This window comes from Rutidosis leptorrhynchoides, chromosome 6 (genome assembly GCF_046630445.1).
Source record: "Rutidosis leptorrhynchoides isolate AG116_Rl617_1_P2 chromosome 6, CSIRO_AGI_Rlap_v1, whole genome shotgun sequence".
Lineage (NCBI taxonomy): Eukaryota > Viridiplantae > Streptophyta > Magnoliopsida > Asterales > Asteraceae > Rutidosis > Rutidosis leptorrhynchoides.
Window position 1 is genome coordinate 134438435 of NC_092338.1, and position 16212 is coordinate 134454646.

Here is a 16212-nt window from a genome sequence, read left to right on the forward strand (position 1 = left end):
CTTTTTTAAATAAACAAGGTCGGTTATTGTAACGACCCGTCCTAATCCTCCTGGACGTAGTCATCAACATTTGGTCCCATTGCGATGATCGACTCCAAGTAATGTCCTTAAAATGAGCAAATGCACAGCGGAAGACTTAATTCGTACCTGAGAATAACATGCTTTAAAATGTCAACATAAAGTTGGTGAGATATATAGGTTTGATGCTAGCAGCGTTATAACTATGGACCACAAGATTTCATATATAAACATTTTAATAAAAATATTCTAAGTGGTTGAGCACTTGGTAACCACACTTAACATTTAATCACGTCGCATATTCCCTTTATTATGAAATCTTACTACACTGTACCAAGTGTAGTCACGAAACGAAGTACTGTGCAACCGTTGAATACTGGTCATCCAGTCCGGTTGGGGTTGTCAGGCCCGATAGATCTATCAACAGGATTCGCGTTTACAATACCGCTGTAAATATTAGTTACCAAGCTACAGGGAAGTATGCCAGTGGTACAACTCAACGTAGAATATATTTTTCAGTTACTTGTGTCCATATCGTAAAACATAAAATACATGTATTCTCATCCCGAAATATTTAGAGTTTAAAAGTGGGACTATATACTCACCATACTGTATTTTGTAGTAAAAATACATATAACATCATTGAACAAATGTAGGGTTGGCCTCGGATTCACGAACCTATAATATTTGTATATATATTAACACATATATTTGTAACCGAACAAGTTGTATATATAAATTATAATATATTATTAAATTGTATCTTATGTATATGTAATGTTTCAAAATTAATTTTTTTTATATTATTATGTGTTTTATATATCATTTATATTATCTTAAAATATTTTATATATTATATGTAAATTAGTTATTATTATAATTACTAATATTTCGTATAAAAATATAATATATAGTATACTTTTATATATATAATCTCTTTTGTTTGTAAAATTAACAATTATAATAAAGATAATAATACTAATAATGAATCATGATATTTTTTACTAATAATAATTTCTAAATAATAATATAGTTGTGAAAATAATTAGTTTGTATTAACAATATTAATAATGATAATAATAATAATAATAATAATAATGTTAATAATTAAATTATACCTTAGAAATAAAAAAAAAGAGGTTAAATTGCCTGGAACGGGACTCGAACCCGTGACCTCTCGCCCACATCTAACACTCTAATCTACCTATTATTATGTAAGAATCTGTGTATCTTCTTTCTTCATCAACTTAAACATAAACTTCATTACTTATCATCATCTTCAGTCTATGATTTTATGTATCATTATCAATGTTATTAGTTATGTAACATTCACTTCATAACCGCAACCATTAACACTTGTATATCACCCCTTCGTCATCATCTTCAATATCTAAATATTTTTTTTTTCCTAAACATCATCGTTATTCTTTGAATCGAAACATCTATCATTTTAATTATCATTCTCTATCAACAATTAGCAACCCAATGTTTGTCGACCCCAAACCAATGTGGTAACAGCGACTGGCAAATCAGTGGTTTGAATGAGCAGTCCACCAACATTGATCCAGTTCATCTATGCTTCGGCCCAACAGGATATAGGGACATGGCCCAACATACAACTCTTGGCCCAATCTGATCTCGTAAATAAAACAATACGGTGGTTATTGATTTAATAGCTAAATCGATTAAAAAAAACGTCCAGCTCATTACTACTGTAAAGTTTTTGTTCTCCTACTCAAACCCCACTTAATCTTGTCACCTTACTAATTATGATTTAATAACACAAGTCTTCTTCAACTTTATCTTTTTCTTTTTTTTTAAAACCCATGACTTTTAGCTGTAATTTACGAAAATAATATCATCAACAGAAAAGTGGATTCGTGTTTAAGACCTGACAGAAACAAAGTGATACCTCTGCTGTAGTAGTTTATTAGTGACGGTAAGGGGTGGTTTGATGGCTCGTTGATGATGGATTTTTGAGTGGGTTCAAGGTGGTGGTGAAAGGTAATTGCTCATAAGATGTTCGATGATATTTATCAAAGTGGTTGTGGGTTTGGGTTTGTTCGTAACAGAAAAAGAATCGGAGACAGCAGTAGTCGAACAAATTTGAGTTATCACCCTCTGAATAGCAATGGTGACAAACAAAAAAAAAATATGGATTTAGTTTTGGTGGTTGCTTCGAACAGGTTAATAGTAGAAACGAGATAACGTATGGCTATAGTAGCTATTTGCAGGTTGCAGGTTACATCCGTGGGTGTTCGCGTGTGTGGGACAAAATCATAAGGCGAGGAAGAAACAGTTATATGGATAGTTTACATGGTAATGGGTTGGTGGTGACGGTTATGATAGTGATTTATATTGATGGAAGATAGTTCTTGGTTCAAGAGTAGAAGAAGAAAAATGAATAAATAAGGAAAGTGGTGTTGGATGATGATAGATGAAGAAGGTTCACGATGGTGGTGGTCCGGTTTGGAAGTGAGTGTTCTTGTGGTGGTGACCTCTCATGGTGGTTCATGGTGGTGATGAATTCAAGGTGGCTCGACGGTGGCGGTTATCAATATAAGGAGAAGAATAAGAGAGGGTGGTGATGGTGTTCTTGGATATTATTAAGAGAGAGAGAAAGAGATGAAGTGAGGGTGAAATTGGTTGTTCGATTGAATTCAATTTATGGTATGCAGAATTCACAAGCAATACAGGGATCATAGAAAAAGTTAAAAGGAAAATTAATAGTATAATTATAAAAGTGAAATAGATATATAACCGAATTTGGGGTTTAATGAATTGTCCTATATCTCTGAAAGATTCGACTAGTTAACTTAATAGACAAAACCTAAACAGTGTAATGGTAATCATTAATCTATCTCGTAGTGTTATATTTATATAATTTATAATACTAATGATAATAATATAATTGTATAAGAATATATAATCTTTGATAATGATAATATTTATAAGAAATAAACTAAAAATAATACCAGTATTAATAATAATACGTGTACACATCTATTGTTCGTGAATCGTCGAAACTGGTCAGAGGGTCATTGAATATATGCACAGAGATTTCAAAGCTTTCAAGACTTAACATTAAGGTTTTTTCCTTATCGTGTCGGAAACATATAGAGTTTAAGGTTTAAATTTGGTCGGAAATTTCCGGGTCGTTACAGTACCCACCCGTTAAAGAAATTTCGTCCCCGAAACTTGGTAGAGGTGGTCATAAATAACAATAGGAATGTTTTCATGACGAATATGAGGTGATAATGGAGTTTTTATCATTAGTGAGAGATATAGATAAAACGTTTCGATCATGTGAAGCGTACGAGTGATGTTTATCATAAAAGAGTGAAATGAGTAAGTATGGATTTGTTCTAACCGATGACGTGGTTATGATTGATTTCCGAGATTTAAGGAATTTAAAGAAAATCTTACGTAATAAGATTTGGTTTTTCGGCGATTTAGGAAATAGTATCTCCTTTGATTAAATGCGGCAAATCTGTTTTGATTTCTCTGTCGGTTATTTCTCTATAAAACTACCCCCTTCGTTTCCTTATTTCCATATCCGACATCTTCTACTCTTTCTCCTTAACTCACACTTTAAAATATGCTTCATTCAATTTTGATTCTTGATTTACTCCTAATTTTCACATCTGTCATTCTTCTCTTTTATCTTCCACCAGAGGATTTTATTTACTTCTACTATTATCTTGGGGTTATAGTGTTTTTAATCTTCCCGTGCCTTTTCGTGGCAATACGTATTGATATGCATGGTTTGTAGTTTCGGGTTTGTTATCGGGTTTTATATCTTCCCTTATACTTCGATGTCCCTACGTCTGTCTTCCATAATCATTGTCATTCACAGCTAATACTTTCTCCTATTTGCTGTGATTTATACTCCAATTTCTATTTTGGATTTTTGTCCTTTCGTTTTCTTTTTCCCGTCCTCGAGCCAAGCGAGTAATGGTCTGGAATTCGTAAGTATGAAATTTGGAATGAACATAACTAATACTCTTAGAAAGAAATGGTAATGGCACGATTTTGATTGGTCAAATTACCAGAATATTTCGGAAAAATAGAACTATCAAGATGATATGTTCTTGATATGTTTGGAGATTGAATAGAGTGTAAGAGCCGTGTAACATGGCACATGATGATGGTACTGTGAATCATCACATTCCATTAGAAACTTAACATGACTTACTGTAATATAATGAAGTTGATCAAGTTTCATTATATTATACTAATTCATGCATCAGTTCCCAACACTACTTCAAAACATTCATATTTTAAACTTGAAGGTTTTAGAACTTAGAAACTAACACAGTTTCTTTTATGTTGTAACGCAGATGTTACGGAGAGATAAATGATCCCAGATAAGAATAGTTGTGAAAATATCTCAAGAAATATGGAGAATATGTATAACGGAAGATACGAAGATATCTTATAGTATCTAAGATAGGATGATGGTGATGAATATCATCTGGAAAGATTTAGAATAATGAGTAGGGTTCTTACTAATGATTTCAGCAGGCACTGAATCATTTGGATTCTTTGAAAGAAGATTCAGTTCTTGTATTTGTTCTTTGTTTCCTTCACGGTTAGCTCAATCCGTTTTTCATTACCAAATTTGCTATCGAGTGTTTCTAACACTTCCTTCTTTATCATCAACTTTTAACCATTAAGACCATCTACAACATGCTGCTTCATCAGCATTTTCGAAGTTAACAGATCCGAGTCATCGGTTATCAAACCGAGGTGATTTCAGGAGCATTGTTTTTTTTTAGATGGTTAAACGCTGATGGTAGTATGGTGGATTATAAAAGGTTCTCTGGTAACAATAAATAAACACGTATATATTCCGAGGTTATAACAAGGTTGTTTTGAACGAAAAATCGAAATCAACTTGCTGGAGCTGTGACAAAATTTGGCTAATTTGAAAAGGAATTGCAAAGTTATTTTGGGTAATAATAACACTAAAGGAATTAACACTGCTACGTGTTAAGCGTTGACTCAGATTCCGAGAGTTTTTCAGGTGCATAACTATATGCAAGAATCTTTTCTTCCATAGATGAGGTGCAGTTGGTTCAACTTCTCGATCGAGGTATTTTCAAGAATCATGAAAGGTTTGAACGCGAATTGTAATTGTCGAGGTACAAATGAGGTTTAGAATGAAATCAAGTGGCAAACTTGAAGAATTCTTTAGTTTCATATGTTATGATCAATATTTTAATTCATTTTAATTGTCCAAAGTTAGCAGTCCAATAGTCCGATAGTTCAATAGTTCAATGATTCATATATAATTTAATATTTAATATTCGAATTAAATAATACGTATCGTGACCCGTGTACCGGTCTCAGTGTCGATCACAACTCAAAGTATATATATTATTTGAAAGTCAACCTCAACCCTGTATAGCTAACTCCCGCATTACTGCATATAGAGTGTCTATGGTTATTCCAAATAATATATACAGATGCGTCGATATGATATGTCAAAACCTTGTATACGTGTCCCGATATTTAAAGGGCGTAAAATAAATAACAGAAATTAAATGACGATAAATAAAATTGCGATAATTAAATTGCGATAAATAAAATGTAATCAGTTAGCTAGGAACAGTTAGCTGGAACAGTTAGCGTAGATTCTTAACAAAATTTCAATTAGTTAATTCGTTTGTTTCTAACAAATTTTATTTTGTCCAATGTTTTTCTTCATTATGCCACTTGTTGGATTCTGATAGGTCAAAATCCAAATATGAAATTGAACGAAAATGGATTCTGTGGTGAACGGATACGTATATCTATGGATACAAGTAGGATAGTGACTGACTGTTGAATCAGAGTCGAAGAATGTACCGTGTAGCTGATTAATGTGAAATCTAAATATTCCTCGGGTATTACCTACCCGTTAAAATATTTTTACCATTAACAGTTTGTACAAAAGAATTTTAATTACAATCTTTATGAAAATATATATTTGCATATATATTTTCTTCAGATGTAATCATGGATTTAATGAGTCAATAAGATATTAAACTCATTTGATTTACCATTAATACTAGATTACATAATCTCTAAAACTTTAGAAATTACATAATCGCCATGTCGAGCGAAGATAATCGATGTAGAACGATTCGTAGAACGATGATTATACTCGAGGTGCAGAATGAGATGGTGAGGCATGGATTGTTGAAACTTGGGTTATTGGTGGTACTGGTACCGTTGGTGCTGAAGCTGGTGATGTTACTGGTGTTGGTGATACTGCTGGTGCTTGCAAATTGTGTACCGTGCTCTCTAAAGTTAACACTCGAGCTCGGAGTTCTTTAACTTCTTCTACTAACCCTGGTTGGTTATCAGTGTGAGGTAAAGGTCGGATATCTTCTCTAGTTCCGTTAATGGTAGCCTCAAGACGAAAAATTCTTGCAAAAAGGGTATAAACGGTGTTGCGAACAGGTTCGCCGGTGAGCGGGTCGAGCACTCCGACGTTAGGTGGTAAGTTCGGCTCGTGATATGGAGTACCTTCTTCATTTCTCCATAGGGTAAGTATTTCGCGAACCCATCCCCACTTTCTAAAGAAATCACGATAGTTGATCGGTTGGTGCGCTCCCGTCACGCTATCTTCGGAGTCAGAAGAACTTGGTCGATTCCTAGAGGCCATCGTACGCGATCACAGAAAAGATTTTTGGTATGAAAAGCTTAGTGACAGCAAATAATAGTTGGATGGTATTCTCAATGCATAATATGCATAGATATATATAGTACCAGGATCCCTTAAATTACGGAGAAATTTACAGAAGATATTAAGCAAAGTCTATCGTAATAGGTACGCTAAGATATAAATTTGTCTATACACTATCTATGCAATAAAGGTAGTAAGGCATGTCTAGACTTAAGAATGGTAAGCAGGCAATTCCCTAAGGATGATAAGTAGATGATTTCCGACTAGAAATGATAAGCAAAACTTTTGACATGTAGACACGGTCAAAGTCCAGACTCATTAATGTATCCTAACAACTACTAGTCAGACACACTAATGCAAGACCTGGTTCGCTAAGACCAACGCTCTGATACCAACTGTAACGACCCGTCCTAATCCTCCTGGACGTAGTCATCAACATTTGGTCCCATTGCGATGATCGACTCCAAGTAATGTCCTTAAAATGAGCAAATGCACAGCGGAAGACTTAATTCGTACCTGAGAATAACATGCTTTAAAATGTCAACATAAAGTTGGTGAGATATATAGGTTTGATGCTAGCAGCGTTATAACTATGGACCACAAGATTTCATATATAAACATTTTAATAAAAATATTCTAAGTGGTTGAGCACTTGGTAACCACACTTAACATTTAATCACGTCGCATATTCCCTTTATTATGAAATCTTACTACACTGTACCAAGTGTAGTCACGAAACGAAGTACTGTGCAACCGTTGAATACTGGTCATCCAGTCCGGTTGGGGTTGTCAGGCCCGATAGATCTATCAACAGGATTCGCGTTTACAATACCGCTGTAAATATTAGTTACCAAGCTACAGGGAAGTATGCCAGTGGTACAACTCAACGTAGAATATATTTTTCAGTTACTTGTGTCCATATCGTAAAACATAAAATACATGTATTCTCATCCCGAAATATTTAGAGTTTAAAAGTGGGACTATATACTCACCATACTGTATTTTGTAGTAAAAATACATATAACATCATTGAACAAATGTAGGGTTGGCCTCGGATTCACGAACCTATAATATTTGTATATATATTAACACATATATTTGTAACCGAACAAGTTGTATATATAAATTATAATATATTATTAAATTGTATCTTATGTATATGTAATGTTTCAAAATTAATTTTTTTTATATTATTATGTGTTTTATATATCATTTATATTATCTTAAAATATTTTATATATTATATGTAAATTAGTTATTATTATAATTACTAATATTTCGTATAAAAATATAATATATAGTATACTTTTATATATATAATCTCTTTTGTTTGTAAAATTAACAATTATAATAAAGATAATAATACTAATAATGAATCATGATATTTTTTACTAATAATAATTTCTAAATAATAATATAGTTGTGAAAATAATTAGTTTGTATTAACAATATTAATAATGATAATAATAATAATAATAATAATAATGTTAATAATTAAATTATACCTTAGAAATAAAAAAAAAGAGGTTAAATTGCCTGGAACGGGACTCGAACCCGTGACCTCTCGCCCACATCTAACACTCTAATCTACCTATTATTATGTAAGAATCTGTGTATCTTCTTTCTTCATCAACTTAAACATAAACTTCATTACTTATCATCATCTTCAGTCTATGATTTTATGTATCATTATCAATGTTATTAGTTATGTAACATTCACTTCATAACCGCAACCATTAACACTTGTATATCACCCCTTCGTCATCATCTTCAATATCTAAATATTTTTTTTTTCCTAAACATCATCGTTATTCTTTGAATCGAAACATCTATCATTTTAATTATCATTCTCTATCAACAATTAGCAACCCAATGTTTGTCGACCCCAAACCAATGTGGTAACAGCGACTGGCAAATCAGTGGTTTGAATGAGCAGTCCACCAACATTGATCCAGTTCATCTATGCTTCGGCCCAACAGGATATAGGGACATGGCCCAACATACAACTCTTGGCCCAATCTGATCTCGTAAATAAAACAATACGGTGGTTATTGATTTAATAGCTAAATCGATTAAAAAAAACGTCCAGCTCATTACTACTGTAAAGTTTTTGTTCTCCTACTCAAACCCCACTTAATCTTGTCACCTTACTAATTATGATTTAATAACACAAGTCTTCTTCAACTTTATCTTTTTTTTTTTTTTTTAAAACCCATGACTTTTAGCTGTAATTTACGAAAATAATATCATCAACAGAAAAGTGGATTCGTGTTTAAGACCTGACAGAAACAAAGTGATACCTCTGCTGTAGTAGTTTATTAGTGACGGTAAGGGGTGGTTTGATGGCTCGTTGATGATGGATTTTTGAGTGGGTTCAAGGTGGTGGTGAAAGGTAATTGCTCATAAGATGTTCGATGATATTTATCAAAGTGGTTGTGGGTTTGGGTTTGTTCGTAACAGAAAAAGAATCGGAGACAGCAGTAGTCGAACAAATTTGAGTTATCACCCTCTGAATAGCAATGGTGACAAACAAAAAAAAATATGGATTTAGTTTTGGTGGTTGCTTCGAACAGGTTAATAGTAGAAACGAGATAACGTATGGCTATAGTAGCTACTTGGAGGTTGCAGGTTACATCCGTGGGTGTTCGCGTGTGTGGGACAAAATCATAAGGCGAGGAAGAAACAGTTATATGGATAGTTTACATGGTAATGGGTTGGTGGTGACGGTTATGATAGTGATTTATATTGATGGAAGATAGTTCTTGGTTCAAGAGTAGAAGAAGAAAAATGAATAAATAAGGAAAGTGGTGTTGGATGATGATAGATGAAGAAGGTTCACGATGGTGGTGGTCCGGTTTGGAAGTGAGTGTTCTTGTGGTGGTGACCTCCCATGGTGGTTCATGGTGGTGATGAATTCAAGGTGGCTCGACGGTGGCGGTTATCAATATAAGGAGAAGAATAAGAGAGGGTGGTGATGGTGTTCTTGGATATTATTAAGAGAGAGAGAAAGAGATGAAGTGAGGGTGAAATTGGTTGTTCGATTGAATTCAATTTATGGTATGCAGAATTCACAAGCAATACAGGGATCATAGAAAAAGTTAAAAGGAAAATTAATAGTATAATTATAAAAGTGAAATAGATATATAACCGAATTTGGGGTTTAATGAATTGTCCTATATCTCTGAAAGATTCGACTAGTTAACTTAATAGACAAAACCTAAACAGTGTAATGGTAATCATTAATCTATCTCGTAGTGTTATATTTATATAATTTATAATACTAATGATAATAATATAATTGTATAAGAATATATAATCTTTGATAATGATAATATTTATAAGAAATAAACTAAAAATAATACCAGTATTAATAATAATACGTGTACACATCTATTGTTCGTGAATCGTCGAAACTGGTCAGAGGGTCATTGAATATATGCACAGAGATTTCAAAGCTTTCAAGACTTAACATTAAGGTTTTTTCCTTATCGTGTCGGAAACATATAGAGTTTAAGGTTTAAATTTGGTCGGAAATTTCCGGGTCGTTACAGTTATCTATTTCATCTATATTACCGAAACCTGATTTATGTTCTTCTTGTCAGTTGTCAAAAAGTAAGCATTTATCTTTTAATAATAATGAAAAGTGGTGTGATAAGGTGCTTGATTTAATACATTGTGATTTATGGGGACCTGCTCCCGTTGTCTCTACACATGGCTATCGTTATTATGTTATATTTATCGACAATTTCTCTCGTTTTACATGATTTTACCCTCTCAAGCACAAATCAGATTTTTTTGGTGTGTTGTGTAACTTCTTAAATTTAGTGCAAACACAGTTTGGCTGCAAGATCAAAGCTTTTCAAAGTGACGGTGGTACTGAGTTTCTCAATAATAATGTTCGTCAGCTTCTTTCAGATAATGGAACACATCACAGAGTTTCATGTCCGTACACACCTTAGCAAAACGGACGGGCTGAACACAAACATCGTCATTGAAAGGACCCGTTCATATACATTATAAACGATTCACAATAGTTGATTACATTGCGAGGTATTTGACCTCTATATGATACATTTTACAAACATTGCATTCGTTTTTAAAAGACAAACTTTCTTTACATCGAAAATTGACAGGCATGCATACCATTTCATAATATCCACTATCCAACTATAAATTGATTTAATAATAATCTTGATGAACTCAATGACTCGAATGCAACGTTCTTCGAAATATGCTATGAAAGACTCCAAGTAATATCTTTAAAATGAGCAAATGCACAACGGAAGATTTCTTTAACACCTGAGAATAAACATGCTTTAAAGTGTCAACCAAAAGGTTGGTGAGTTCATTAGTTTATCATAATCATTTATTTCCATCATTTTAATAGACCACAAGAATTTCATTTCCAGTTCTCATAAATATACGTCCCATGCATAGAGACAAAAATAATCATTCATATGGCGAACACCTGGTAACCGACATTAACTAGATACATATAAGAATATCCCCTATCATTCCGAGATCCTCCTTCGGACATGATATAAATTTCGAAGTACTAAAGCATCCGGTACTTTAGATGGGGTTTGTTAGGCCCAATAGATCTATCTATAGAGTTCGCGTCAATTAGGGTGTCTGTTCCCTAATTCTTAGATTACCAGACTTAATAAAAAGGGGCATATTCGATTTCGATAATTCAACCATAGAATGTAGTTTCAATTACTTGTGTCTATTTCGTCAAACATTTATAAAAGCGCATGTATTCTCAGTCCCAAAAATATAAAGGGTGAAAAGGTAAATGAAACTCACGCATATAAATATTGTAAAATAGTTAATAAAGCATTTGCATGTATTCTCAGCCCAAAAACGTAAAGAGTAAAAAGGGCAAATGAAACTCACGCATATAATTATTGTAAAACAGTTAATAAAACATTTGCATGTATTCTCAGCCCCAAAAATGTAAAGAGTAAAAGGGGAAATCAAATGAAACTCACCATACTATATTTCGTAGTAAAAATACATATAACGTCATTGAACAAGTGCAAGGTTGGCCTCGGATTCACGAACCTAAATTAATTATATATATTTATGTGTTGGTCAATATTTGTCTAACAAATTAGGTCAAGTCATAGTGTACCACAATCCTAATGCTCGAGACTAATATGCAAAAGTCAACAAAAGTAAATTTGACTCAAAATAATTTCCAAAAATCTATACATGATTAATATATAGTTTAAATATCGTCGTTTTATATTTTTAAATATTTTTAAAAGATTTATTAGAGTAAATAATATAATTTATTTATTAATAAATACAATTTTATATTAAATTTATATAATAAAATATACTTTTATATATATTAAGTAATAAAATTTATAGGGTTCATTTAATATCATAAAGATAATATGGTAGGTATTATTAAAGTAAGTTATTACACGTAGTAAAATATGTTTGTATCACATATTTATTTGATAAAATAATATCTATAATGATAGTAAGTAAAAGTTGTATTATTTTGTAATAATAATTATTATTATAAAAATATCAATATTTATAATTACTAAGATAACATTATGATAAAACGATAATTCTAATTATGATAACTTTAATTTTTACGATAATTTTTAATATTATCTTTAAAATAATAATTCTATTTAAAATAATAATAATAATGATATTTTATAGTAACAATGACATTTCTATTAAAATGATAATTTTTGTTAAAATGATAGTTTTAATACTAACGATACTTTTAATGATAATAGTAATGATAAAAATAATAAGAACGATAATTTTATCTAAATCAATATCTTATAATATTTTAATTTCATCATGATACTCTTACTCATTATTTCCTAATCGTTTCGTTTAATAGCTTTTAATCGTCTTTTATATCGTGTTCATAATAATGATAATAATAGTAATCAAAATAATTAGGTGTTACAAATATTTGTTTTAATTACACTAATATTAATAATGATAGTTACTATAACATTATTAACGATAATACTAATAATTATCTTAATGATAATGTAGTAATAATAATAATAACAATAACAATAACTATTTTTAAATAATGATATATATATATATATATATATATATATATATATATATATATATATATTAATAATGATAATAATAATAATAATACTAATAATAATAATAATAATTGGATAATAATAATAATAATACTAATTATAACTTTAACGATAATAACGATAGTAATAATAAAAAAAATAACAATTTTTAATGATAAATCTCTTTTATTGATAAAGATAATAATAATGATAATAATAATATAAAACTAGAACGACGATAAAAACGACGATAATAATAATCATTTTTAATAAAAATATCGAAAATTCGATTGATTATAACTTCTAATCCGTTCATCGAAACCATTCGATATCTAAAGGAAAAGTTCTTAATTTTTCGCTAGCTTTCCAAGGACATGCTTATCTTATACCTTATCTCAACCACAAGTGTAACTAATTCAAGATTCAACCTAACCTGTCTAAGGGCAATATCAAAAGTACAAGCATGCATAATCCTAAATACTCGAGCACTAGTCAGGGATACACTATTAGTATGTAAAAGTTAAATTATGAGTACTCACGTATCAATATTGAGATTCAATATTGCAGGAAAGGTACGTAGACGCATCGGAAATGATAAACACTATATTGACCTCACGAGCATACCCATGAACCATACTCAATCACCTCCATAGCTATAAACCATAATTTCCTTAATCCTATCCTACTCGAAAAACAATTTCGAAATCACTCGGACAGCACTCCGTCGTAATATTTTATGTATACTAATAATATCTTAAAATAATACGGAGTAAATATATATATGTAAATCGATTGAGAGAGTTTAGAGAAAAATATTTTTTAAGTTTCTATGAAATAATGAAACCTATTGAATTCTATTTATAATAGATTTTTGAATTATTAAAGTGAATTATTAAAGTATGAATTATTAAAGTAAATTATTAAAGTAAGAATTATTAAAGTGAATTATTAAAGTATGAATTATTAAAGTGAATTATTAAAGTATGAATTATTAAAGTGAATTATTAAAGTGAATTATTAAAGTTAAAGTAAAGTAAAAATAAAGTAAAGGTAAAGTTTAAGTATAGTAAAAGTATAAAGCTATGTACGTATAATACGCGTATAAATATATATAATATTAATTTAAATCGTTATATATATTTAATAAAATAAAATATAAATATCGTTATCTTTATCATACTAGTTAAGTAATGAGTTGTCAAAAGTGGTTCTACATATTTATAAAAGTTATATACTTTTTAATAATAAAGTTCTTTTTAAACTGAAAATATTTTTGTACATTTGAAACTAAATAGATCAATCGAGTCTTTATGAGATTCAATCTTCCACTATCCTTTGACTAGTTCTCAATGATTGACAATTTGTTCTTATTTATAAATCACTTTACCATTTTCCGAATATTGTTAAAATGGAAAGATTTCTCAAATCAACGTGGGCCTTTCAATAGAGACTTGTAATCATAATTCAATATATCTGATAATTCAATCATTTGATCTTATCTTCTAATTCCATTGATAAACATTTTGAAACAGATACAATCATATAAAGTATTTAATCTAATATTTTGTTTACGTTTCAAGTTATAATATATATACACATATACATATATAATCATATTCGTTTAATGGTTCGTGAATCGTTGGAACTTGGTCGAGGTTGAATGAATGTATGAACATAGTTTAAAATTATTGAAATTTAACTTAACAAATATTGCTTATCGTGTCGGAAACATATAAATATTAAAGTTTAAATTTGGTTGGAAATTTTCGGGTTGTCACAGTACCTACCCGTTAAAGAAATTTCGTCCCGAAATTTGAGTGGAAAGGTCGTGAATGATAATAAGTATGTTTTCATGATGCATACGGGCTGAAAATTAGAGTTTTATCATCAGCGAATAATTTGGATAAACAATCCATTTATATGAAGAGTACGAATGAAGCTAACATAGAAGAGTGAAATGAGTAAGTGTAGATTCATCTTATCGTTTGACGTAGATATGATTGATTCCCAGATTTCAAGGGATTTGAAGAAAATCTTCTTAATAAGATTTGACTCTCCGGTAATCAAGGGAATTAGGATCCGCTTTAAATGCGATCGTCCATTTTAATTGTTCTGTCGGAGATTTTCTTACAAATTCACCTCCTTCATTTCCTTACAACTCACACCTTCTGTTGATGCAATTTATGCAAGTCCCTAGACATCTACCCACGTCCATTGCAGGTACAACAGTTTACAGGCCACCATGATTGCTCGTTATTATCCTATCCGTGTTTGTATGTGGTTACAGGAACTGCAGGAACGAGATTTAGATGTTTGACTATGTTAGACTTAGTCAGACGTACGAGTGAAGCCTCACTAGTACAGATGACAGGCTCATACGCACGGTTGATGCTGAGCTAAGTCATAATTACAATCTAAATGAGAAGACACGAGTGAGTGATCACCCGTACGGCTGATGAAGCCAACTCGTACGTGTGATGAATGAATCGTATGAGTGAGTCAACAGCAGGGGTATATAAAGTCTTATGTTCTTCATTTTAGGTTAAGCCTCTCATTTGTTACACACACTCAGATCTAGTGAGCTCCTCCGATTCTCTCTCAGTCCAAATCACCCAGGTGGTGAATAATAGCTCTAGGTGTTGATCTAATTACACTTGATTTAGTTGTGGTTTGACTAAATTAATCAAAAAAAAAACTTAACCTATTCACTAGAGGGTTTGATTCACTTATTCCACCATTGTGTGAGTTAAATCTATTGATATCTAAGTTCTTAGTCATGTTTCATCACCTTCTATTCTTTCCCCCTCAACTCATATTTTAAAATATTCATCAATATGCTCCATCCAGTTCTGATTCTCGATATACTTCTAACTTTCATATCGGTCATTCTTCTTTTTTTTCATCTACCGCTGGAAGAATCTATTTACTTCTACTATACTCTTGGGTTTATAGTGTTTCTAGTTCTCCCATGTCTTTATATTGCTATATGCATCGATATATATGGTTTATAATTTCTGGTTTGTCGTTGGGCTTTATATGTTCCCTTATATTTCAAAGTCTCTGCTTCTGTCTTCTATAATCATTATCATTCACAGTTAATGCTCTCTTTTATTTGTTGAAATTTATACCCCAATTTCTATTTCGGAGTTTTGTCCTTTAGTTTCTTCTTCTTGCGATTAAGCACCGCTTGTAATGGTCCAGAATTCACAGATATGAATTTCGGAATGAACATTGTTAATATTCTAGGAAGGAAATTGTGATGGCACGATCTTGACTTGTCAAATTACTAGAATACCTTGGAAAAGGCCGAATCATCAAGAAATATTTTTTTGATATTTTAGAGGTTAAATAGAAAACAAGAGTCGTATAACATGGCACATGATGATGTTATGATCTGTGAATCATCACGTTCTATTTAGAAACTCAGCATGACTTACTGTAATA